Below are 26,426 nucleotides of genomic sequence, written 5' to 3' on the forward strand. Positions count from 1 at the left end.
TAACCCAACCTCAACTATCACTTAAAAGTAAGGACAAAATAAACATTTTTCGATACATACACCCAGTAAGAGACTTTATACTTACAGGAAGCACAATCTCAGAAGAAAGTACTTTACCAGAATGGAAATTGAATCTATAAGGAAGGAGTTCAGACACAGTATTTTAAGGTCCCCATTTTCTCTGGGCAGGCGATATGATGTATCTTAATATTAAGCTTTGTTAAGACATATGTGCACATAACAACTTAACATAATCTTTAAAACAGTGGTTCTCAGCTGGAAGTGAGTTTCTCTTCTCTGGAACATTTGGCAATGACTGGAGACATTTTTGGTTGTGCTACTGTCATCTAGTGGGTGGCAATTAACATGCTGTTAGGAAATATCCTACAGCGCAAAGGACAAGCCCTCACAACAAGGAAATACTTAGCCCAAAATTCCATTTGCACCACTGTTAAGAAATTGTAATTCAAATAAATAAAACAGAAAGTATAACTTTGAAGCCAGCAGAGGAAAACATGAAATAAGGATGTTATCCAAGGAAGAAATGAATCCAAATAAGTAAAGAACTTACATGACAAAGAAATAAGATGATGCGAATGTAATAATTACCAATATAAAGAATATAAGCTTATTTAAAAGACATATATTCTCAACTTCAATAAAAAAATAAAATTCAGCTATTTACGAACTTACATTTACCAGTTAATAGCATAGGAAATTTTAAAATAAATAAATGGAAATGATATTAAACAAGAGAAAGATAATATAGTAAATCATAATTAGCATTAAAGAGAATTCAAAGTTACAACCATTTTTATGTATAAATATGGACATTACCTAATGATATGATAATTATGAACTCGATGCATATTATAACATGTCTATTATAGCAATATAAACCCAATATATAAAGGAAAAATATCAAAGGGTTCTCAAACAAGAGTAAAACTGGGGATAATTTGTACAATATGCTTAAAATGCTTCATCATATATAAAAAGAAAGGAATAAATATTAAACTGTCTACTAGCTCAATTGACATTACAAAAATCATGAATATTTTATAAACATGGTTGGAGCCTAGGTTTAAGAGACCTGTAACTTTCTGCTTTGCAGCTAGCAAGAGTTTCCATTTTTGACTGAATATAAGAACACTGATAGAACCTTAACTTGTTAAAAAAAAAAAAGAAAGAAAAGAAAAAACCTCCAAATATAGTAGTTTTTCCACTCTGCTAGATGAAAGGTGCAAGAAATGTGCACACATTTGTCACAGTTCTTAAAGTCTCTATGAAGAGCTCTATGTTTCTAGAGAAAAAGAAAAAAACCAGTCCAATCTTCTGGACGTTAGCCCAGGAGATGCAAGGGCTGTGCCTTGGATTCTGAACCTCACCCCAGACAGATGTCTACCACTCCAGTATTCTTTACAGTTCTCTTTAACTCTCACAATTTAACTCTATGTTACTTCATGTCACTATTAGTAATTCTTACTATTAAACTTTTCCTGTTCAAAACATTCTGTGGTTTGTCTCCTGACTTGATCACAAGTAACGCAGACATCACAGTCAGGAAACCAAGTATGGTTTGGGACTTTATTTAGCATCTCAGAAAGGGGCGGGGGCAGAGAGAGGGTCATTAGTAACAACAAGGCTAAGGTAGCATCGCAATGCTAGGCCCCTGATGGACATAAGCTTCCTGACTCGAACAGTGCCCTGCAAGGCGCACATTATTACCACTGTGTGACAGATGAAGAAACTTGCTCGGATTCCCACAGCTGAAGGTGGCAGGAGTGAAACTTGGACCCTAGTGTTTCCAGCTGCTGAGGGAAGCAGGGCATAAAGGGTGCTAAATGGTAATGGAGAAAAATATAATAAAGATTCAATTTAAAAAAATAAATAAAGGATTACAGAACCCTCCAAATTACATGATATCTTAGACTGGAATACAAATTTTTCTTTTTAAATATAAAGTGCTCCTTGTCATATTATAATAATAATATTCTATTCTTAAATTATCCCAAACTGTAATAAATGAATTATTGGTTTAGCATGCTCAAGTTGGCTTAACAACAAAAATCTATTTCTTATATTTCTGGAGATTTAGACAACAAAAATCGATTTCTTACAGTTCTGGAGCCTGGTCAGTTTAAATAACTAAAATGTGGTCGGTTTAAACAACGAAAATCTATTTCTTACCGTTCTAGACTGCAAAGTCCAAGAGCAATGTACCAGCCCCTTCGGTTCCTAGTGAGAGCCCTTTTTCTGGCCTGTAGACAGCTGTCTGCTCCAGTGTCCTTCCATGATGGAGAGACAGAGCTCTGCTCTCTCTCCTTTTCCTTGTAAGGACATTCATTTCATCACGGGGACTCTATCCTCATGACCTCATCTGAACCTAATTACCTCCCAAAAGCTCACCTCCAAACACCATCACATTGAGGATAAGGTTTCAACATATGAATTTTGAGGGGACACAAACAAACATTCAGTCCATAACATTATGGAAGAATAAGACACTCCTCTCTCATTTTTGCATTAGTCCCTTCTTTTTATATGATGTGATTTTTAACCTGTGAGGACTAAAGGAAGCAAATAAAGGTCATCTAAATTACTGCCTAAACTTTAAATTCAATAGACAAATAAAGAATTGAGAGTAAAAAATTGTTCCTCTAATAAGAACTTGTAGACAGTATTTCTAAGATATGTATCTAATTATTCAGTTAGCAGCTAAAAATCCTTTTGTTCTTACTGTTCTCTGTATTACACCCCTGGAAAAAATTTTAAGTATCCAGACTAATATGTATATGGTATATTATAGTCAAACTTAATTTTCCATATCTGTAAAATGGCTTTGGTGATTATTATCTTTTAATATTCAAGCTGATATTCTAATAACAGAAAATAGCATTTTAATGTAGACTATCATTCAAAAACAGCAATAAATTAATTTGTTAGGCAAAACTAGAAAGAGGAAAAAGGTTAAATGAAAAGTTTATAATAAGTCTCAAATTCTCTGAAATTCATTTCTGTGAAAGTGAAATCAATTAACAATAAATGATAATAACCAATTATATACATATATATGCAGCTCTGCCAATTCCTTTCTCAATTGTGCTCCTGAATGTGAGCTTGGAAGGATTTTTAAAACCACTTTACACTTCAGTTTTCTTATCAATAAAATGAGCATAACAGAAACTATCCTGAAGATTGTTGTGGGTATAAGTGATCATAGAAATGCACATGTGGAAAGCGTCACAAAATGTCTCTCCTCTGTCCCTTTTCTCAGGACACTGGCGGAGGATGTGCTCCACTTGATGAAGGGAAGGAAGACATGGAATTCAAGGAACGAGAGGTTTAACAAAGGAATCACAGAGAATCACATCGCTGCCTCCTCGGGATGGTGAGAAGAAACACAGGATAACTACTGGGTTTGAGAGGGAGGAGAGAGGGGCAGAGGAAAGCTATCCTAACAAAACCAAATCTTGTAGCTGTGTTGAAGATATCAAGAGGCATGAATAACTGATCAATGCATAGAAAAGTAAACAAAAGTAATAGCTATTAACTGCAAGGTTACTCAACACAGGATGACAAAGAAAAATGAAATAAAAATAGGTCGCACGGCTCAGCAGTGAACAATATTTACAGAGTTGAGCTAACCAAAATCCATTGGGATGATAAAAGAAGACCCCTAAAAGGTCTAAATCCTCACCTCCCACTAACAGGAAACCATGGGATAATACATAAAACTTTAAAAAAAAATCAAGAAAGGGAATAGTCATGTTTTTTGATAATGATAAATACCGGAAGAAATAGCTAAAAGCCAAATCATTCTAAAAAGTGTAAAGCAACAAGACAATTGCAGGTCCATATCCCACTCATTCCCATCCGCAAAGTCTCCTTCCAAAGGACACTGCTTTCACTCTATTAGTCATTTCTTCTGGTATTTACCACCATATTTATAAAAGCTAAGATTACATTTGTAAAGAGACCGACTGTAGGTTCACCTACCTCTCACAGGGTCTTCTAGTCCATGGTAAATAGCTACTCCTACTTTTGTGGTGTTGTCATGGTGACATGAGGAAAGCATCTATGTCATGTTACAGACATTGGGAGGTGACATGGACACATTTTGTGTTTTGCCTCCCTGTGCAGTCGCAGAGAGGACATGAGAAGAGAAGTGAAGGGAGAGGGGAAAGAGGAGTTGAAGAGTCTGGACATACTTTCAACTTAAAGAAGATCTGTAATCTGGAACTGGTCTTTTAAAAGAGAAGACATTCCTTTTGGTAACATCTGTAGTATTTCAGATATGTCAGAAAATGGTTAACACTTATGTAGGACTTAAAATTGGCCAAGCAGTATCCAAGAAAATATGTAGTAATTCAATAAATATTGACAACACTATGTGGTAAATACACAATTTTTATCCCCCATTTTACAGATGAGGAAGCTGAGACACGGAGAAATGAAGTGATTTGTCTGACTTTACACAACCAGTAAACGAAGAGCCAGGTCTGGAACCCGCACACTGGCTCTGAGATCCACTCTCACGACCGCTCCATGAAAGGAGGTCCATAGAAACCCGTCTCACAGATGCTGATAGAAAGCTAGGCAGGGGAGGATGGGTGTGGAACCCTTCATATCAGCTATGCCTGTCATTGTTGGAGGTACTATTTGATAGGCAGAGGAGGTAGAGAATGAGCTGGTTGATATCAGATGTGCACATGAGGTCACTGCTGTGCCAAGAGCCTACTCCAGACCCAAAGTTACAGATGAAAGCTATTCATCGGACCTTGCAATATAACTCTTCCCGTTACCCCAGTGTAGGTTCCCACAATAGGGATGCTCTGTCACCTAAAGGGGAGAGGAAATGACATCAGAGCCAAGGCTGAGAAGTGACTTATTTTTGGCTCCTGGATAGGAAAACTGAATCTAAGGGGCTGTAAAACCAGAGAGTGTTCTAGAGTCAACCGGGATTGGTCATGATGAATGTGTCCCTGCTCACAGAAAGAGTTAGAGGAAGAGAAAGACGACGCACAAAACCCTGCAACAAAAATGCTCTGAAAATAAGATATTTTTCAACCGCAATGAGCTTTTAGGGTGATTAAAAAAGAAAAATAAATTTACAAAAAGTCAAACACAAAAGAAGAAGAAACCTCTTTCCAGGAACTTAATAATTCGGAACCAGAGCAGGGCAGGCCTTCTGCAGATCTGTTGATTTTCACATTATCAGTAAAGCTGCTCCAAAGCTTGAATGCATCCCTAACCCTCACCTGAGTAGGTTGGGGCATGTTCTAAAATTCCCTGGAGAGTAATAGGCACCCTTGGAATACAGCCAGGATGCTGAGTCTCTCCTTGCAGAGCAGGTTGACCTCCTGCTCTCTCCCACCTGTGCCCAGACCCTTCGCTGCCTGCCAGCAGATCTCCCCAGACACCCACCGAGCCTCATTCTTTGCTGAAGGGATTTCAGCTTTCAAGAAAGAGCTAAGCGTTAACCTTTGGCTTTAGTGACTAAACTCATCTAATTTTTTGCAGAACAAAATATAGCTCACACAAGAATGGCTTTCCCTAGTTGCTAACCCTGATGTTAACTTGGAAGGTTGATTTGGTTAAAGGCACATGTGGGCCCCACTTCTGGGACTCTCGGGTCAGGCACAGAGACTTCTCCATTGGGAAGCTTGGTCTTGCCGGGTCAGCCTTGGAATCCTACAGTGCTCAATGTTGGAGGCAAGCAGGCCCTGCCTCTGTGAAGTAAAGGAAACCTCCTTCACTTCCTAACTGATATCTTTAGGGTTAACTGCTTGATAGGAACTATTTATATTAGAGGAAACTAGGGAATCTAATGAGGCCTGTGTCTTCCAGAACCCATTTCAACGGGTAACAACAAAGGGGCAAGAGATGATGTAAGCATCCTGCCAAGTCTCTGTAAAGAGAGAGGTCTAAGGAACTTACTCTGGGGTGTAGATGTGATCAAAGGAACAACAAACCATTATGGCATCTTAACATGAGTATTTTAAGCTGTGAGACATTTTTCAAATTCCATCACTAAGTTATAAAACGCAGTTTTTGGCTGCTTTGAATAATTAAGAGGGTGTTTTTCCTGAAAGTCCCCATGTGTCTATAGCAAAAACATCTGTCCAACATCTGCCAAAAGTAAGAATGTACACACTGAGAAAAATTGCTTTTGTTCATGAACAGCAAACCTTTGGTGACAGTCAACAAAATTTTTTTTAAAAAGCTTCTATTTTGTTGAAATGATGTTTTTGATTTCTGGTATTACAAAAGGAGTATTTAATATGTAAATTGACTCACAGTGGCCCTGTTAACTGAGGCCAGCTGTGCAGATGAAGACTAGACATCATTTGTTCTTCTCTTACTGGTTTCCCCTCCCCAGTTCCCTCCATAGCATGAAAGCACACTCCTCTCTCTGCTCAGTGTCATTAAGGTGCAAAGAAATGAAACAAATTCACAATTTGCAGCTCCCTGGAGGAAATGCTTCCAATGTTCCATAGGAGAGAGATCAAACTTTTAATCTATAAAAATGAAAAAAAAACAGTAGTAATCCTATGGCCTGACAAATTTATTTCTTATTATCTACCTGCATCAGTTAGCATTGCATCAGAAAAGCAGAACCATTAAGAAATTTATATATGTTTCATGTGTACATAAATTATTTCATGTATATATAAATTGTAGGCGCTGGTTGCACAGTCTATGTGTAGCTATTGTTTCTGCCACTGGTGCTGGATCCTGAAATCTACAAGGCAGGAGGTCAGGAAGGGAAAACGGAAGTAGCATCAGGGGAGGGAGGATGATCTTGAACTGGGAGGCAGAGCCTGATGCTACCAGGAAGGGTAGGAATCTGTGTTAGTCTCTCACCCCACCACACTTCTCAGTCAAATGATTGGAGTGCCCTGCAGAAGCTTGCTCTTGTCATCATGGAGCTAACCGTGTTCCTTTCACAGAAGTAGGAGAAGCTGCAGCAGGAGAGCGGGCTGGAGCCGGTCTCGCTGTGGCCCAGCTTCTGCCCCAGGGACCCACAGGGGCCAGTAAACAAGCTGCGGGAGCGCCAGCACCGGCCTTCCAAGTGTGAGAAGCACACGGCTCCTACTGGCTTCCCCATTCCAAATCTCACGCAAAACAATGTCCCTTAGAGCCCACACTGTGTGGGAACTATGTAGAAAAGGGAATTCCAGAAACACAGTTCCAGCCTAGCAAAGGAGAAAACAAGCAAATCTGTCACCCCACACTCAAAAATACACCCTTATATGCCCAAGAAAACAGGTGTAGAGTATGCATCTTACATTGTACTAATTAAAATTAGAAATATGTTAAAGTTCCTTCATGCATGAGCTATGTCCATATAAGATATACTTACAAATTTCAACAAATGAGGCTGAGATATATGCTAACATGGAAAAAGTTCTGAACCCAAGTGTTAAATATAAAAAGCAAGAGTTGTATGTGCAGTATGGTAGTATGTTTTTAAAACATATGACATAAGATACTATTAAATAGTTCAAAGGGTACATTTGTTCATTTAAACTACATACATTTATTACCAACTATATGTCAGGTATTTTTCTAAGAACACAGGACATAGCAATTAAAAAAAAAAAGTCCTCTGTCCTCAGGGAACTTATATTCTCATTGAGGAGACAAACAATAAAAAGTAAATAAATAAGAAAAATCTACCATGACTTAGATGGTGATAAATGCTACAGACGCAACAAAAGCTGGGAAAAAGAATAACAAACTTTTGGGTTGATTGAAACTTTAAATGAGGAGGTCAGAGAAAGCCTATTTAAGACGATACTTAAGTAAAGGTGTAAAGGAAGTGAAAGAGAGAGCCATGTGGATATCTGGGAAGAATGTTCTAGGCAGAGAAACCAGCAAGTGCAAAGCCTTCCTGAGGCTGAGTGGGCCTAGTGTGTTGGGGGAATAGCCAGGAGATCAGCATGGAGAAGAATAAACAAGGAGGAGCTGAGTAAGCTCTAAATCAGGTCAAGGCCAAGTAGAACCTTGTAGGCCATAATACAGACTTCACATTTTACTGAGAGAAATTGGAGGTCTTGGGAAGGTTTCAAGCAGGGAATCTATATATTAAAACATATCATCCTGGCTGCTATATTAAGACTAGATAGCAGAGAGGCCAGAATGAAAAGAGGCACCTGTTAGGTGGCTACTACAATAATCCGGGCTCAGGATGGGGAGCCTTGGCCTGCAGTGGTAACGATAAGTAGTTGGGTCCTGAATCCAGTTTTAAAGGCAGAGCCAACAGGATTCTCTGACACACTGGATGTGCACTGTTAGAGAAAGAGGAGTCAAGGAAGATTCTAAGCAAAGTATTTTTAGCCTGAGCAATTGAGGCAGGAGAAGCCACTAGAGGAGCGGATTCCAAGGAGATGAGTTTTGGATTGCTTGAGTTTGAGACACCTATTAGACATCCTAATGGAGACTTCAAATCACTTATTGTCTTCTTGAAGCCAAAACCTTCTTGCACCCATGTATTAAAGACAGATCTGGCTCCTGGGTATGGTCACTTCTAATGGACACTGCGGCAAATGTAACTGGTTTACATATAACCCCCAGAAGTTCAAAGAGTAATTCCCAGGCACCAAATCTGTACTTGGAAGTAAGGGAATATAGCTGGCTTTCGTTTCTCAGTCATCAAGCTCATATCAGCCATACCCGAAGGCAAATTCTACTCACTGTCTGTATCATCATGAACACAAACAATGGGGAGAAATGAGATGGAATTTAGTTTATAATCTACTTGAATTAAACCTTTTTCTTTTCTTGTTAAAGATAACCAGTTGTCTGTCTAAATTTTTTCAAACATTTTAATGTATTGATGCAGCTTATTTTGTTTTGTTTTATTAAACTTATGTGGCTAAAAATGATCTATAAGCCCTATGCCATCATTATTCTTTTATTTCACAACAATCTTCTGGGATTGTGAACAGTATTTTCCTGAGATACAGTTACTGAAATTCACTAGAGAGACTGAATGAACTCTAAGGTTTTAAAACTCTAATTGGGTGAATCTAATGGATACAGTGCTAGATATTTTAGCCTATGTTAAAGCACTTAAAATACAGATGCTCCAAATACAGATGAATGATATGAATAGCAAAAATCCTATTAAAAATCAGATACTTACATTATTATTTTTATTTTCTACTATCAATTGCTTACAATTAATTCATAAGAAGACAATGTTTCCATTAATCTGAAAGAATCAGCTTGTCTTATTTCTCTTTTCTTTGGCTCCCAGATAGGAGGGACTGTGAGGCTGGCTAAATCATTAGACATTCTACATGCAATTCTCCTGCGACAGCCTTTCAAGAAGAATTAGGAAGCTTGAATATTAAATGCCAACAATCCATGACTGCGATAAGGTCAGTTTCAAGGATAAGGATATTTCTGAATTGAGTGGTTTGTTACACTTCCATAAAAACAGTTTTTAAAATAAGGCTTTGTTATTGTGTGTCTAATTTATGAAGAAAGTCATTGTCCCCCAGTATCTTCATTTAAAAAGAGAGAAGGTATATACATTCTTATTCTCTCTCTCACACACACACACACACACACACACACACACACACACACACCACTGAATTGAATGGCAGTGGCTTTTTAATTCAGGTAAAACACAAATTTTTACAGAGAATACATGCAAAGCGAGCCTGCTGACAGTGTCTTGAGGCCTTCTTTTCTGGAAATGATATCTATTTTTGCATTAATATTGATTTGCTCTTTAAATGGTCATGATCATCAATGGCCAAGTCGTTGTGTGAATATGATTCACACATAATTCTATATTTTGAATAATAAGCCAACCTAACTGGATGACACATATTTTGGACTGTTAAAATTATACATATGTCTGAGAGTGATAAGTTAACTATTTTTTTATTCACTGATTTCTATGCACTTTTTATTGAAGCCCCTAAGACGTGAAACACTTAAGAGTTTTTCTGGGGGGTACCCATTTTTCTCTCTTTACAGAGTCTCTTTTCACATCTACCATTTTGGCTTCAATCACCATTATGCCCATATCTGTTTCTCCAGCTTCAAACTCGGATGTCTAGCTAGCTACTGTTACAGGTCCTGCCGTCTACATGGTCTTGCCGTGCCCCAAACTAATTAATAGAGCCCCCGATACAAATGCTGCTCTTATAACTACATTATTGATCTCTGTTGGTGGCCATGCCATTCATACCAGATAGAAATCTCTGAGTCATCCTAAATACCTTTCTTACTATTACTTTCCACACAAAATCTGTCAAGATCTGCTAAATACTATATTAATCATTCCCTTGATTCTTCACTTCCCTTCAACCCCATGTCCAATAGACCTCAGAGTTTTTCTAATTTAAATTCCTAAACACTTCTCAAGTCTATTCCTTTTTCCCCAAACCTAGTAAAGCCTTGCTAAAAGAAAGCCTCTCTGCTCATGTTTCAGTCTAGACTTCTAATTGCTTCCCCAACTTATGTCATCCCCCCTTCAAATAGATCGCTCTTCAATGACACCTCAAACAATAGAAAAAATGTAAAAGTTTTAGGATAGTGTGTGCTATTCTCCATGACATTATTCAGTAGCTTCCAATCTTTTAAAAATAAGAACCCATATTTATACTATGACTCAGTACACACATATGTTTAAATAACTGAAATTGTGTTTACCTTTACTATGTATGATATTGATATCTGTTCTACTCTATTTTATCTTTGTCAGCGCATACTGATTTGAAAAGCACAGGTCTCATGTCAGCCTATCTCTAAAGTCTCATTTTGTTCCTTCCTAACACACACGATACTAAGGCAATATTACGCTGACTAAACTTACGAACACATGCACAAGAACACTAGTCGTTAAGGACACCTCAGAGATGTATAACAGTTAGGGATGCTGATATTTTATTGTTTTGAAAAAATCGAGAACTTAAGAAGTGAAAGAAATAATTAAGACCTGCCAGGTATGCTAAATAAATGTAAAACTCACAAACAGGTTGTGTATCAGTTATCATTAGCCATGTAACAAATCACTCTAAAGGAGCTAAAAACAACATGATTTATTATTTCTCATGATTCTGTGAGCTGGTTGGCTGGTTCTTTGCTCTTTTCACCCAGACTCACGTGGCTGCACTCAGCGGTACATCGGCAGAAACAAAAGGCCCAAACGGCTCATTTCACATGCCCAGAGGTTGGTGCCAGCCCTTGGCTGGGTGCCCAACTCCTCTCCACGTGGCCTCTCGCCTTCCATAAGCGAGACTGGCTTCTCACACGGACGCTCCAGGGGGGCGCCCTGGAGAGCAAGGACAAAGCTGCGGGACCTCTTACGGCCTGAGCTTTGAATTAAATCTGTGGTCACTTTCATTAAAACAAATCAAAAAATCAGTGCAAATTCAAGGAGTGGAAAACAGAATCTACCCCAGACCCCTCAGTAATCAATGTTACCGTTCTCCTGGTCCTTTTGATCACCCCTTTCTGTAATCAGATATCCTTCTCTTTTTCCCTCTGTCCTTTCCACTTGGTACCTGTAACCTAAGAATGAAGGGCAGGATAAATTCTTGAATATGAAGAGACACAGGAAAGATAAAGAGGCTTTTTTTTAAAGGGCCATCTGTTGAAATATGATTTAGATAGAGATTTTTCATGTTGGATTTTGACACCCTTAATTAGGGTGGTACATATCTGAGCTCAAATACTGTGAACTTCTACAGACTGTGTTTGGTTTATACTCCCCTGGAGAAGAGTTAAGAGCTTGAGGACTGAGGCAAACACTTCTTTTTTGGAAGTATTTACTCCTGATTGGTCTTTCATCATTAAACCTCCCTCGTTCACACTGACCTACCTGATACCGCCATGTATTCACAAAGATCAGTAATTGAGCTCACTTCCTGTATTATCACTGTCTTAGTTCAGCCTCTAATAAATACTGCACTCACTAGTACAGCCAAGGAGAGTCTGTACATAGCCTGATGAAGCCAATGTTTCAGTGTCTGTTAATTTTGCTTATAGTTGTAATATTAAAAAAAGAGAGAGAGTTAGCATAGAACTCTGAAAACCAGGGACAGGGCAAAAGCAACATATTTATGCTGAAGTACCTTCACGAAGAACTGCAGGTTATTTAATACTCCATATTTCAAGCAAAGTCCGTCTCAGTTTCTGAAAATGCTAGGTAGATTCTTTGTTACAGAACCATATTAGAGATACCCAAGTCCAGTATTAATTTTTTCCCTTTAAATTAGGTCAACTACCAACTCAACCAGTTAAAATGTTAAACTATCAATAAAATATGCATTTCCCTTTTATTTAAGCAATGTGTTAGGAAACAATTTAAGGTTTTAATATAAGTTTGAATCAGACAGCCTTAATGAATTTAGCTTTCATTTATTCAATAAATACCTATTGATTATTCATGTTCAAAATAGTATGTAGTAGACACCTATTCTGTGCCAGGTGCTGTTCAAAGTATTAAAGAAATAACAGTGTGAACAGTGTGTCAAACAAAGTTCCTTCTTCCTGGAGCAGACATCCTGTGAGAAAGACAGTGTGAAACATAGAAAAACTCATCAGTCTCTTGAGTTCTGGTCTCCCTGCACTTCCAGAGACAAGTTAGAGAATGACAAGTGCTGTAAGAGGAAGTAAAATATGCTTTGGGGCTTTAGAAAAAACAGCATTTTTTTTTTCCAAGAGAAAACAGTTCAAGCCTTTGAATTGGACTTAAAGAATAGGTAATACTCACACCTGCAAATGAGGTGGGAAAGGCTTCCAGGACAAGAGAAGGAGCAAAGATGAAGGGTTAGAGAGTTGAACTCATGAGTCCCTGTGGCTCACAGGTGGTTTATAAGAGGGTGTAGTAGAGAGGAATGTTAGAAAGGTACGTTGTGGCCCAGGGCCAATCCCAACTTTGAGGCCTTAAACACTGGGAAAGAAATGATTCCCCACCCACCATGAAACAGATCTTTAAAACCAGTACGAAAATGACAGCTCACACTTCTCCCTACAACATTCTGATTTTTTTTCCATGATGGCTTCTGTAATACAGACTCTAACTCTGTTTTTGCAGACATCTTTTAAGTCCCACCCTTTCCTCTTCCCTTCTGCCCTTGGCCTGGGCAAGCTGACAAGAAAGCCCTGGTGCTCCTTCCTTTAGCATCAGTGGGAATGTTCAAACCATGCAGGACCCCCCACTGTGGCCCACCTCCTAACTGCCACAAAGACTCCAAGAAATTCTTCTTTCCCCGCTCTCTTAAGTCAGTTTGGAACCTCCTGGAAGGTCAGCAATAAGTCTTCTCATACACTTGGGTGTGTGAGCGCCATCATCAGCCTTGACGTGAGACAATATTTTGGATGGGGCCCGTCCTGTACCTATAGGGTGGCTGCAATGAGTATTTTTATGCTCTTTTTGAAAAGGCAATATTTTTCGACCTTGCTGACATGGCTCAGTGGACTGGGCACCAGCCTGCACATCAGAAGGTCACTGTTTCCCTTCCTGTTCAGGGCAGGTACTTGGGTTGCGGGCTGGGTGTCTGGTTGGGGGCATGCAAGAGGCAACCAATTGATGTTTCTCTCTCTTTCTTCCTCCCTTCCCCTCTGCCTAAAAATAAATAAAAATAAAATTGTTAAAAAATAAAAAGTTTTTTTTCCAAAACAATTCAAGGCCTCTTCTCTGTTCTGTCAATTGGAAAGCGCAAAAATTTGAGGACACGTCACAGGGGGGTTTAGGTGCTAAGGCCGTTGGCATTTTAAAACCATTTTTTTTCTGTAGCAAAAGAATCCGTGTTTCTTGGAGTTAGGTAAAATACTTGAAAATTACATCTTCTCTAAATACACAACAACCTTTTAATGGAAGAATATCTTAGTAATACTTGTTGCAAAGCCAGCAGATATTTTGATAAAAGTAAATCTGAAAAAAAAATAGTTGTAGTAGATACATGCATTTCATCAAAAATGAGAATTTGAGCAAATTTTCATTTATCCAAGCATTTATCACATGCAGCACACTTTGCTTTTCCCTGGAGGGGAACTTTTTTTCCTGTAGTTACTTTCTATGCATACCTAACACATGCATTCAAACAGGTGTACCTCAGGTGGTTAATTTGCCTAACCAAAGTTGAAATAAATGGGTGAATGATGAAAATGAACTAATTAGTTCATAATGAGCCACTTATATGCAGCCATTCAGGGGGTATTAAGCTCTATTCTGGAATGAATTTCATATACAAATCATTCCTTGCAGGAAACAAACTGCATTAAAATTTCTAAAAGCTGATGATTCTAGCTGATGAATAGCATTTTTTTAAACTAACAAATAAAAGCTATTATGAAACTTCTAAGGTGATTCTCATAATGATCTATATTTGACAGTCAGACTCAGAGTATTTTATCATTGATGATATGTTATTACATCTTTTGAAAATTTCCTGGTTCTGTCAAATGAACCAATATTGCCTTTGAAAATATGAAATATTTTTGAATTATTTTCTAATAGTGCAAACTGGAAAATAAAGTACTATCATGTATAAGCATTTTGTCCAAGAAAGCTTTTCAATTACTATTAGAAAGAAGGTACACAATCAAGCCAGACAGTGGGACAAGGTGAATGCAGGAAGTAATCAAGATAACAGATATAAATTGATGGTTGCCAGATTGGAGGGGGTTTGGGGGGATGGAGGGAAAAGGTAAAAGGATTAAGAAGTACAAATTGCCAGTTATAAAAGTAGTTACAGAGATGTAAACGACAGCGCAGGAAATATAGTCAATAATATTTTACAGCTATGTACAGTATTAGATGGTTACTAAGAAGGATGATCACTTTCCAAGTTGCATGAAGGTCTAATCACTATGTTTTACACCTAAAACTAATAATATTGTACATCAATTGTAATTGAAAAGAAATTTTAAAGGTATCAGATATATTCACATATATATGCTCCTGGGTAAATTTGAGAGATTTTCTTTCTGTAAACCCAAAGTTATTAAATCATAGAGAATGAGAGTTGCTAAAAATATATATATGTTAATCTCAATTCCAAAATAAAATATAAGTATTAAAAGAGCAGCCTAAATAGCATCACGAGAATGTGTGGTTACAACAAAATTTATTACAGAATTGAAAGGTGAGTTGCCTGACTAATCAACAGTGTTGATAAAAAAGAATATTGTCAAATTACTTACCAAGTTTGCATCAGAAGTGGAAAAAGTCATCAAAACTGACTGAAGCCATTTGGTACAGATTGAAAACTAGACTGACACAGGGGAAGCATGTAAAAAAGACACCATTTTTTTCTTCCAGTTGCAGTATTAAGACTAAATATGGAATAATTATTATTCACTTTATGATAAATCTCTTTCAAATGTGGACAATTTTTTTTAAAAAGTAGTGATAATTCTTTGACAACAGCTTCCTAAGTGTGGATGTGTCCTTGGCAAAGATGCCTTAAAGGAAATAAAAATTATCTAAAATAAGACAATGACTTACAGAGGATGGACTACTTTCTAAAGGGACTAGAATGCAAATATGTGTAATTTTTTCTTACGGATGAAAATTGTAATGTTGAAGAAGCTACATTTCTTCACAACATTTCAAATCCCTAAAGCCAGTAGTCCCTTCTGAGTCAGCTAAGAAATACTTTCAACCTGTGGAAAGAGACTCAAGGTCAAATACAAAGAGGGAACACTGGCCTTGAGGCAAATTAGCAACCTCAAATTCATAAAATATTCTTTCAACAAATATGCTAAGTGCTTCAACAAATATGCACCAGGTCTCATCACAGACATTTGGAGCACATCTGGAAAACTTAATGACAAAGATCTCTGAACCAACACATTTTCTCACGCAGATTTTCACAGCAGCCTTTCCTCTCTCTGCAAGGACTGTTCCGGCCTCCTCCCTGCCAAGCCCCTCTGCTCTTACTCAGGGCAAGTGACCTCATTTCCTATCCCCCCAAACAATTGGAAGCCAAGAAATACAAAATCCTTCAACTTCCTGCCACCACATTCACTTCTGCACCTTTCTTTCTTCCCTGCTTGTTATGAATGCCATCACTTTTCAATTGTCTAGAATCCTAAGCTACCATTTTTTCCTCTTTATCCTGTAATTTAAATCCCCCCATCCAATTCCTTTCCGTGTTTGTTTGATCTAAACTAAAAATCCCCATTTAAAACACATGCAGACACACCGGACCCCAAGATCCCACATCATTTTCAAACACCACTCACCCTATTTCTCCCAAAGCCATACTTCTTTAAGAAAATACAAAATTCTTACTTTTCAGCTTTCTTATTTCATAGGGCCACATTCATTTCAATACACCTTTGCCTTCTCCACCTCACTAAACTTATTTTTATTAAGGTCATCTGTGACTTTTATGCTAAGTGTAATTAACATTTTCATGTGTCATCTCATTCGGAAGTATTGGACGTGTTTATTGCCTTTAAATCCTCTCTTCCCATGGCCTTTGTGACATCATGTCATATCTCCTAATTTACATCTTCCTACTTTTCAGCCACATTTTTTATTCTCACTTCACTTTCTCTGCCTGTTTTTAAATACTAGAAATCCTTGGAACTCAGTTGAAAGCCCTTACCCTGTTCATGGTCCTCTTCCCCTCCATCTGGTCACTCATTTCCACAATTTCAAACGCTATCAATATTATATTGACATTGGAAATTATAGCTCTACCTTGACCCTTTCTTTGTACTGCAGAAATATCTGTAGAGCGTTTTGGATATCACAAGGGCCCTCAAAGTCAATGTCTCCAAACCAAGCCACAATCTTCCCTCCAAAGCCTGCTCTTCATCCAATACTCCCTGCTACAGTAAATGGCACCACTATCTGCCCAGCTGATCATGAAAAGACACTAGATGCTGGCCCTGTCATCTCAAACCTACCTCGCAATAATCACAAATGTGTCACAACTGTCCATCCCCATGGTCACAAGTATAGGCCAAGTCACCAATATCTTTTCCATGAAGATTCTTACCAATGCTTCCGGGAGGCACTTGTCTTTCTCCAGTTCTTTTTTTTTACATTGAAATTAAACCTTTTTCCCCTCTTAGTATACATATTCCTTTAAGATCTTGTCCTACACGAACCCCTAAGTAGTTTCACATTACTTTTCGGATAAAGACAAATGTCTTCATCTGACGTATAAGGCCCCCGAGGATCTGACCCTTGACTGCCTTTCTCAGCCTTCTCACCGCATCTTCCTCCTTACTCACCTCACTCCAGCCACAGAGGAGATCCGGCCTCACAGCCTTCACACCTGCTGCTGTGTCAATGTGGAGTTCTCTTTCCCCATGTGCTAACCTCTCTCATTTCTAACCAGATCTTAACAGAAATCCCATCTCCTGTACAACCTTCAGCAATTTACCAAACTGCTCTTTGCCTCATTTCCTTATGTGCAAAGCAGGAGTGGACATGAAGATAAGCAGAGTTAATACAAGTAAAACAATTACAATGGTGCCTGGGATAAACGCTCAATAGATATTAGAATCATCATTTTTATTATTGTTACTGTCGTTGCCACAATTACCTTGCTTTTCAGGAAGGCCTTCTGATTTCCCACTCTATATCAAATCCTTCAAGTATATGATTCTGTAATATTCCAAACTCTCCTTCACTAGATTTAACTATGATTAATTGAATATTTATACATCCCTTACAAAATTCCAAGCTCCATGAGGGCAGATATCACATTGCCTTGTTCATCACTGTATAGCCAAGGCCAATTCATTTCTGGTACACAGTAGGTCCATAATATATAATGCTGAATGAATGAATGAGTCACGCTCCACTAATTTATGTCTCAAATATCTCAGACCACCCATAGCCTATGGCTACAATTGATTCAACCCTTTCAGTCAGTGCCAGAAGAAGTGATTTACCTCCTTGGGTCCTGAAACAGATTAAATTGCATCCCAAAATGACACATTAAGGTCACTCCTTGTACCTGTGAATGTGACTTTATTTGGGAATGTGTTCTTTGCAGATGTAATTAAGTTTAAGATGAGATCATTATAACGGGATTATATAATCCAATAGGACTGTTGTCCTCATAGGAGGAAAAATTGGACATACACACACACACACACACACACACACATACACACACACACACACATGCACACAGGAGGCCACGAGGTGAAGACACACCTATAGAGCGAAGGTGGGAAAGACAGTGGTGCAAAGATAAAGGCAGAGATTAGAGTTTGTTGCCAAAAGTCAAGGGATGCCTCGAGCTACTGGAAGTTGGAAGAGGAAAAGAAGAACCGTCCCAGAGATGATGGAGGCAGCATAGCCTACCAACACTTTGACTTCTGTCCTTTAGAATCGTGAGAGTATATGTTTCTATTGTTTTGAGCCAGCCAGTTTGGAGTTCTTTGTTACCACAGTCCTGAGAAACTAACAGATTCTTTCAGGAAAAAAAAAACCCCAAAAACAAAGCAAAAACAGTTCATTCAGAGGCAGATCCACTGAGAGCCTGGACAAGGAGACAAACAGCAGAATCCTCTCCGTTTGCCCCTCTCTGAGCGTTCTTGCCTTTTTCTTCACTATACGCAGGACTCCCAGCACCAGCAGCCCGGGCTCCCTGATTAATGAGCCCAGTTAGGTGCCCTCCAGGGCCTGCACCTGGCTCACCAAGCAGCCAGGGCTTCCCAGGCTGGACAATAGTCTTGGTGGTTCCTGGCATGGTGTCCATCAATGCATCAGGCTGGGCCGACTCTACATACGCCATTTTCAGTAGGAGATTTTGGCTACTGTGTGCTTCTTGGCTTAAAAAGAAATGTGTCCTTATAATGCATTCAGCATAGCTGATTATGGAATAACTAATTGAATATTAAAAGCATTCTTTCTTTCTGCAAGTCAGCAAGCCATGATTAGTCTGAAAATGCTTAAAAGGCCAGCGCAAAGAATGTGTTTTTAAAAGCATGCAGCAATAATATACATTTAGTCAATTGCTGGAAAGCATTTGTCCTGTTAGCTTTTGTATGCTCAGTGATTACTGAACTGCCAACACTATTATTCTCCCCAGTTCACAGGACTGCTTGACAACCTCTTATCCATTTGCATTTTTCAGTGATTTTCCAGAGGTGTCACTAGGAAGCTTTAAAATTACACAAAAGTGGAAGGCTAGAAAACTCTATTGGTTCTTCCTATCTTATTTTGAATTATTATAGCTGCAGTCTTATTACTACTGATAGTCCTTAATTCAAATATAATCAGAGTCTTTTGTTCAATATGACTAACACTGTTATATATATTTTTTGATAGCCTTGGAATAAGAGCATTAAAAAATGTGATACTATTTCTACCCTCCAAAAAAAGGCATTTGAAATACTATCATGCTACCTCTCAAAATATTTAAATAAATTTTTATGGTATTTTCATTATTAAAAGAATAAACCATTATCTGTTTAGAGTTAAAGATTCAGAGAAAAAATTTGATTGAACTTTGTTTGAACAAAATACAGGGGTTGGCAAAAGTAAGTATACAGTTGTGAGTATGGGAAACACAGTTTATTCTTGCATTATTATTTAATAATTATTGTATTATTTATTTGTAATACAACTGTAAATCTAATTTACCTACCCCTGTACTAATGATAATAATTGAATTAACTTCAAAACTCAAAATCTCTAGAAGGTATGACAAAAAGCCATTTTCATCCTAAGGAAACTAATGCATGAGCCACTTCTATCAGTATTTTCTTCATAGGTCAAAATATATTCATATTCTCCCTCAAAACATAGGGTTCTAAAAAGTTGAAACAAGTGTACTTATTTTTTATGAAAACATAATACACTCAGAAAAATAAAATCAGTTCCACCCAGTTTACATAAAATTCAGTCTATCTTGAAATCCATGATCAAGTCCCCAAAAGTATGTGGCTGTTTGGATTGGATAACTGCATTTGTGAAAGCAGGAGTCATTCCAAAGGAGCTTATCAATTCAGGCATTTACGCATCTCTGCCGAATGAATTATCAATATGGTGGTTCCAAACCCACATATCTTTGACCCTTGGGGTGGCCATTAATTTATTAAAATACATCTAAATATCCATACACATTCAAGCATTGTCTGTAGTTGAAGTAAATAGAAAAATTTTCAAATGTAGATAAAACACGATGTGATTAAAATATAAATGTTTTTCAAAAAAATCACTGAATTCATAATAGCTTTTAATAGTAGCTTTTAAATTTATTTTTTCAATGCTCAGATTTAAAAAGCTGTTACTTACATGCAATTGCACTAGACTATCACAAAACTACCTATAGTCAAAAACAGCAACCAATTATTGAGTGTTTATAATGTTTCAAGAATTGTTACACACTTATTCAATTTGCACAGCAATCTTTTGTAGATTTAATAGATTCCAAATTATTGGATACAATCAGAACGATTATCCTCCCAAAGTCATACTTCACAAAAATGTGGAGCCAAGAATTCTAAATTAAAACCATCACAACCCCTCTCTTACACTGTGGAATAAAGTCATTGGTGTGGTGGGGTCACCTATACAGACTATGTCAACAATTACATATCCAACCATTTTGCAAGCCAGTTGTGAAAATCTGGTCATTTGAACTCATCAATGGTGGGCATACTTGCATCCCAGAAATCGACAAGCACCAAAAATAAGGGCTTCCTCCCCCAGCCCCAGAGAGCTGGTTTAGCAACACACCACTGAATGTAGCAAAAGAATTCAGGTATTATTTCACTTTCACTTTGGTTCAAATGGTTTAGAATTATCTGTCTTTTTAAAAGTCTGTTAAAATAGGGATTTGAAAAGGGTTATAGGCACATTTGTAAAAAGTTTACTGGTGGTAGGAATTCCAAATGTGTTTTCTGCTTTCTGGTATGCAGAGGGCTTTGAAAGCACATGTCTGCCTTTTCATAGTGTCCACCACTCAACCTCCAAAGTCAATAGAGTAAAAGCAACATTTTATTCCTCCCTAAGGCTTCTAATCTCCAAGTAACCGCAGGCCATAAAAACTACCCTCATACATTATGTTTTCAAAATTTTTACTGCTCCACATTTTCCCCCCAAGTACAAAAGGTTTTTTTCCCTCCATCTTAAAATACTTGATAAGGGTCAGGATTTAGAGTAGATATTACAGGTTGTTCATTTTCTCTGCCACATATTTGGTTTCATGGCTACGTTCTGCTCAGTTCTTCAGGAGAAACAGAAAAGTTAAAAATAGCCTGCTGACGGGGCCAAGGTCATTGCAATATCAGCGTTTTTAAATCTTCCCTGAAGATCCTCCCTTAGTCAACTCAAGCCTTTTCTTATAGACATGCTTATTGTCAAAAGGACATTACTAAACTATGGCTTCATGCTACTATAAATTTCCAAGAACTGTTTTGGTATTGAAATGAGACACACCATGTACTCACTCATCCAGATGAAGGGAGATGCTCATCACAGTTCAGTGGGTTGGATAAGTTTAGCAAGTTGCATCCTGTCTGTCAATATTCCCAAAATCTACCCAGTGTGGTAGTTTTTATAATGCACAAGCTATTTGTCATTATTAATGAAAACTAGCTTTCGCACAAATAAAAACTGCAGAAAACCACCCACTCATCAATGAGCAATATTCTTCAGCGGCTTTGTTGTTAAATAATAACTCACTTGTAAGTGCAAAAGAAAGACACTGTAGAAGTTGAAGTGTTTATTTACTGAGAATACAGAGAAAAATAATTGCTGTAAAAACTCCTTTAATAAGAATGAAGAAATGATCAATATATTCTTAAAACTTGCTTTAATAAATAATACTTTCGTTTCCTGACCATCACAAATTTCTTTTTAGCCCATACATTTATAACATTAGAGACTACTTTTTATGACTTAATCTAATGTAAGCAAGACTCCCAATGTCAGAGATGATGGATTTAAATAATCCTGGATTATGCCTACTTCCATAAAAACTAGAAAACTTATCAAAGTATATCATTTTTTTTCACATGCTAAACAACAGGCCTCACAGGACTTTGGTCCATGAGAGAAGGGAAATAAATGCGAGGAAGCCCACAAGTGACTCAGATTGCTCATGAAGGCACTTTAAGAACCAAGGAGTATAAGGCAGAAATGAAGCTGAGCACAATAGTCCCATTGAGAGTAGGAGACAGAGATCAGAAGTAAGGCCAAGTCACCCAGAATTTGAGAAGCAAGAGAGAGCCACACAGAGAAAGAGCCCCAGAAATCAACCTGAGTCCCCTTAAATCTTTGGTTGAATACTAAGTTGCACACATGTGGGGTGAGGTTACATAGAATGAGGCAAAGATGAGCTACTGGGTAGAGAACAACTACTTGAGGCCATAACCAGAATAATCGCCAGAACTGACATAAGACTGAGAGCCATTCTGACCAACTAGAGTGGATAGTCTTTCTTAGACAAGTAGGGCAGTCAGAGGAGACTCCAGGAAGACAACAGCTGAGGAGTAGGGCTCATTTAGTAAAATCTACTTTCAACTTGTCGTAACAGAGCTTGAAAGAGCCGCAGTGGGATCAAGCTGGTCTTGAAATATGTTAAGCATCTGACATTTCAAGGAAGGAAACAAAATCCAGACCTTTGCAACCGTAACATTCACATCATCTGGGATCCAATAAAAACTCTGTAGACATGCAAAGAAGGAGAAGGACATGACCCATAATCAGGAGAAAAATCAGTAAATAAAAATAGAACTGGAAATTACAAAGGTAATTCAATTAACAGACAAGGACCCTGGGTAAAAAGCATAATACTATGTTCATGTTCAAAGGTTTAAAATAAAACATGAGTATAATAAGGAAACAAGTAGGAAATTTTGACAAATAAATGGAAACCATACAATGGAACCACAAGAAAATTCTGCAGCTAAAAATATAGTATAATGAAATAAAAAAAAAATCACTGCATGAGCTGCACAGAACATTAAATAAGAAAAGTACAGTGAATTTCAAGATTAGGCAATAGAAACAGATTAGGCAATGAAGCCCTGGAAGGGGGGAAAAAAAGCTTAAAAAAATGAATAGAGCTTCAATGATCTCTGCAACAATATTGAACAGTCTAATAAATATGTAATTAGAATCCAGGAAAAGGATAAGAGACTGGATGGGGCACAAAAAATTTGAAGGAACAATGACCAAGAATTTTCAAAATTTGATTTGAAATCTAAACATAGAACCAAGAAGCTCACAAACCACGAGCAGACATATTCAAAATCACATCAAGACACATTATAATCAAGCTGCCGACAATGAATAGTAAAAAAAAATTTAAAAATCCTTAAAGCAACCAAGGGGAAAAAGAGATTGTACATAATAGAGGAAAATGACAAAATAACCTTTGACTTTTCATCAGAAACAAGCCAGAAAACAAAACAAACAAAAATGATAACATTAAATTGCTGGGAGAAATGTCAGCCTAGGATTCTACATCTGAAGAAAATATTCATTAAAATTGAAAATGGAATAAACATTGTTGTACAAATAAAAGCTGAGATAACTTGTTACTGGTATTCTTCGCTACACAAAGTGCTAAGAGAAGTTTTGGGAATGAAAGGAATGATGCAAAATATAAACTCATGTTTTTACATAGAAAAGAAGAACATTGCAAATAGTAAATATGTTGGTAAGTATAGCTTATTTTCCTTGTTTTTAAAATTCCTTTAAAATGTAGTTGACTCTTTAAAATATAATTCATAATGAAGTATTGTGGCGTATATAAAAATGTGGAAGTAAAATATGACAACAAAAGAACAAAGCACAGGAGAGAGTAAATAGAAGTATAATGTTATAAGTTTCATAAATTATACATGAAGGGATACAATAATATTATTTGAAGGTAGGTTATAATACACCATGGATGCTTAACATAAATTCTCAGTTGCCATTTTAAAAATTTATAAATAGTTGTAGCTAAGGTCCAATAGAGAATATAAAATAAAGTATTAGAAAATAATTAATCTAAAGTGAGTTTTAAAAAACAAAAAAAAATAAAGTTTATGTGAAATAAGAAGAAAATAATAAAATCATAAGCAATGCAAGTATATCAGTAGTTACATAGAAATGAACTAACTACACAAATTAAAATGCAGAAATGGTCAAGCTGGATTAAAAACAACAGCAAGATCCAACTTATATGAAATATGAAAACACAGGTAGAATGAAAGGAAATGATTGAAAAATATATATAGGTATAATGTGTTTTATTGTATTACTCTCTGTTTCACTTCACAGATACTGTGTTTTTTACAAATTAAAGGTTTTTGGCAAACCCTATGTGAAGCCAGTCTATCAGCACTATTTTTCCAAAAACATTTGCTCATTCCATGTCTCTGTGTCACATTTTGGTATTTCTCACAATATTTCAATTTTTTCCATATTATTATAATATTTGTTTTGATTATCTGTGCTCAGCGATTTTTAATGTTACTACTGTAATTATTTTGAGGCTCCACAAGCCATGCCCATATAAGGCTGCAAACTTAATAAATAAATACTGTACGCATTCTGACTGCTCCACAAACTGGCCATTCTTCCAGCTCTCTCCTTCTCCTCAGGTCCCCCTATTCCCTGAGAAACAATATTGAAATTAGGCCAGTTAATAACCCTACAATGGCCTCTAAATGTTCAAATGAAAGAGCTTCCCATTTTTTTACTTAAGTCAAAACCTGAGAATGATTAAGTTTAGTAAGGAAGGCATGTTGGAAGCCGAGATAGGCCAAAAGTCAGGCCTCTTGTTCCAAGCATTAGTCAAGTTCTGAATGCAGAGAAAAAATACTCCAAGGAAATTAAAAGTGCTACTCAATAAACACACAAATGATAAGAAAACAAAACAGCCTTATTGATAATATTATGAAAGTTTCAGTGGTCAAGATAGAAGATCAGACCAACCACAATAACGCGTTAAACCAAAGCCTAATCCAGACAAGGCCCTAACACTCTTCAGTTCTGTAATGGCTGAAAGAAATGAGGAAGCTGAAGAAAAAAATGGGAAGTTAGCACAGGATGCTTCACTAGCTTTAAGAAGCCTCTCTGTAACATAAAAGTGTGAAAATGTGAGGCAGCAAGTGCTGATGTGGAAGCTACAGCAAGTTATCCAGCTGATCTAGCTAAGATAATTAATACACATGGCTACACTAAACAAACAATTTTTAGTGTAGATGAAACAGTCTTATATTGAAAGAAGATGCCATCAAAGACTTTCATAGCTAGGAAGGAGAAGTCAATGTCTGGCTTCAAAACTTCAAAGGACAGGCTGACTTTATTGTTAGAGACTGATTTAGCTGGTGAGTTTAAGTTGAAGCCAATGCTCTTTTACCATATCAAAAATTCTAGAGCCCTTAAACAATTATGCAAATTCTACTCTTCCTGTGTTCTATAAATAGGACAACAAAGCCTGAATGACAGCACATCTTTTTACAACTGTTGAGACCTACAGCTCAGAGAAAAGATTTCTTCCTTAATACTATTACTCATTGACATTGACAATGTACTTGGTCACCCAAGAGCTTTGATTAATGTATGCAATGAGATTAATGTTATTTTTATGTCTGCTAATACAACATCCATTCTGCAGCCCATGGATCAAGGAGTAATTTCAACTTTCAGTCGTTAATATTTGAGAAATATATTTCATTGATTCGTTTTCTGGATGTTGAGTTGTATAAGGTCTTTATAAATTATTAGTTATATCATTGGCAAATATGTTCTCCCATTCAGTGCGCTCTCTTTCTATCTTGTTGATGGTGGTTTCCTTTGCTATGGAAAAAGTTTTTAGTTTTATGTAATCCCATTTGTTTACTATTTCTTTTGCTTCCTTTGCCTGAGGAGATATATCAGAAAAAAATATTACTAAAAGAAATACCTGAGATTTTATTGCCTATGTTTTCTTCTAGGAGTTTTATGGTTACGGTTTATAGAAATGCACATTGGTGCAGCCACTATGGGAAACAGTATGGAGGTTTCTCAAAAAACTAAAAATGAAATTGCCTTATGACTCAGCAATTCCACTTCTGGGTCTATATCCAAAGATACCACAAAACTTATTCCAAGGAATATATGCGCCCCTGTGTTCATTGCAGTGTTATTTACAATAGCCAAGCTACGGAAACAACCCAAGTGCCCACCAGTAGATGGGTAGATTAAAAAGCTCTGGTACATGTATGTAATAGAATATGACTTGGCCATAAAAGAGAACAAAATCTTATCATTTGTGACAGTATAAATGGACCTGGAGGGTATTATGCTCAGTGAAATAAATCAGTCAGGGAAAGACAAATACCATATGATTTCACTTATATGTGGAATGTAAGCAACAATCTAATTAAACAAATAAAACAGAAACAGACTCATAGATACAGAGAATAGACTGATAGTTGCCAGAAGGGAGAAGAGTTTGGGGACAGGATAAAAAAATATGAAGAGATTGAGGAGT

Source organism: Pteronotus mesoamericanus, unplaced genomic scaffold (genome assembly GCF_021234165.1).
Source record: "Pteronotus mesoamericanus isolate MK-2021 breed Mesoamerican mustached bat unplaced genomic scaffold, CSHL_Meso_final contig_116, whole genome shotgun sequence".
Classification (NCBI taxonomy): domain Eukaryota; kingdom Metazoa; phylum Chordata; class Mammalia; order Chiroptera; family Mormoopidae; genus Pteronotus; species Pteronotus mesoamericanus.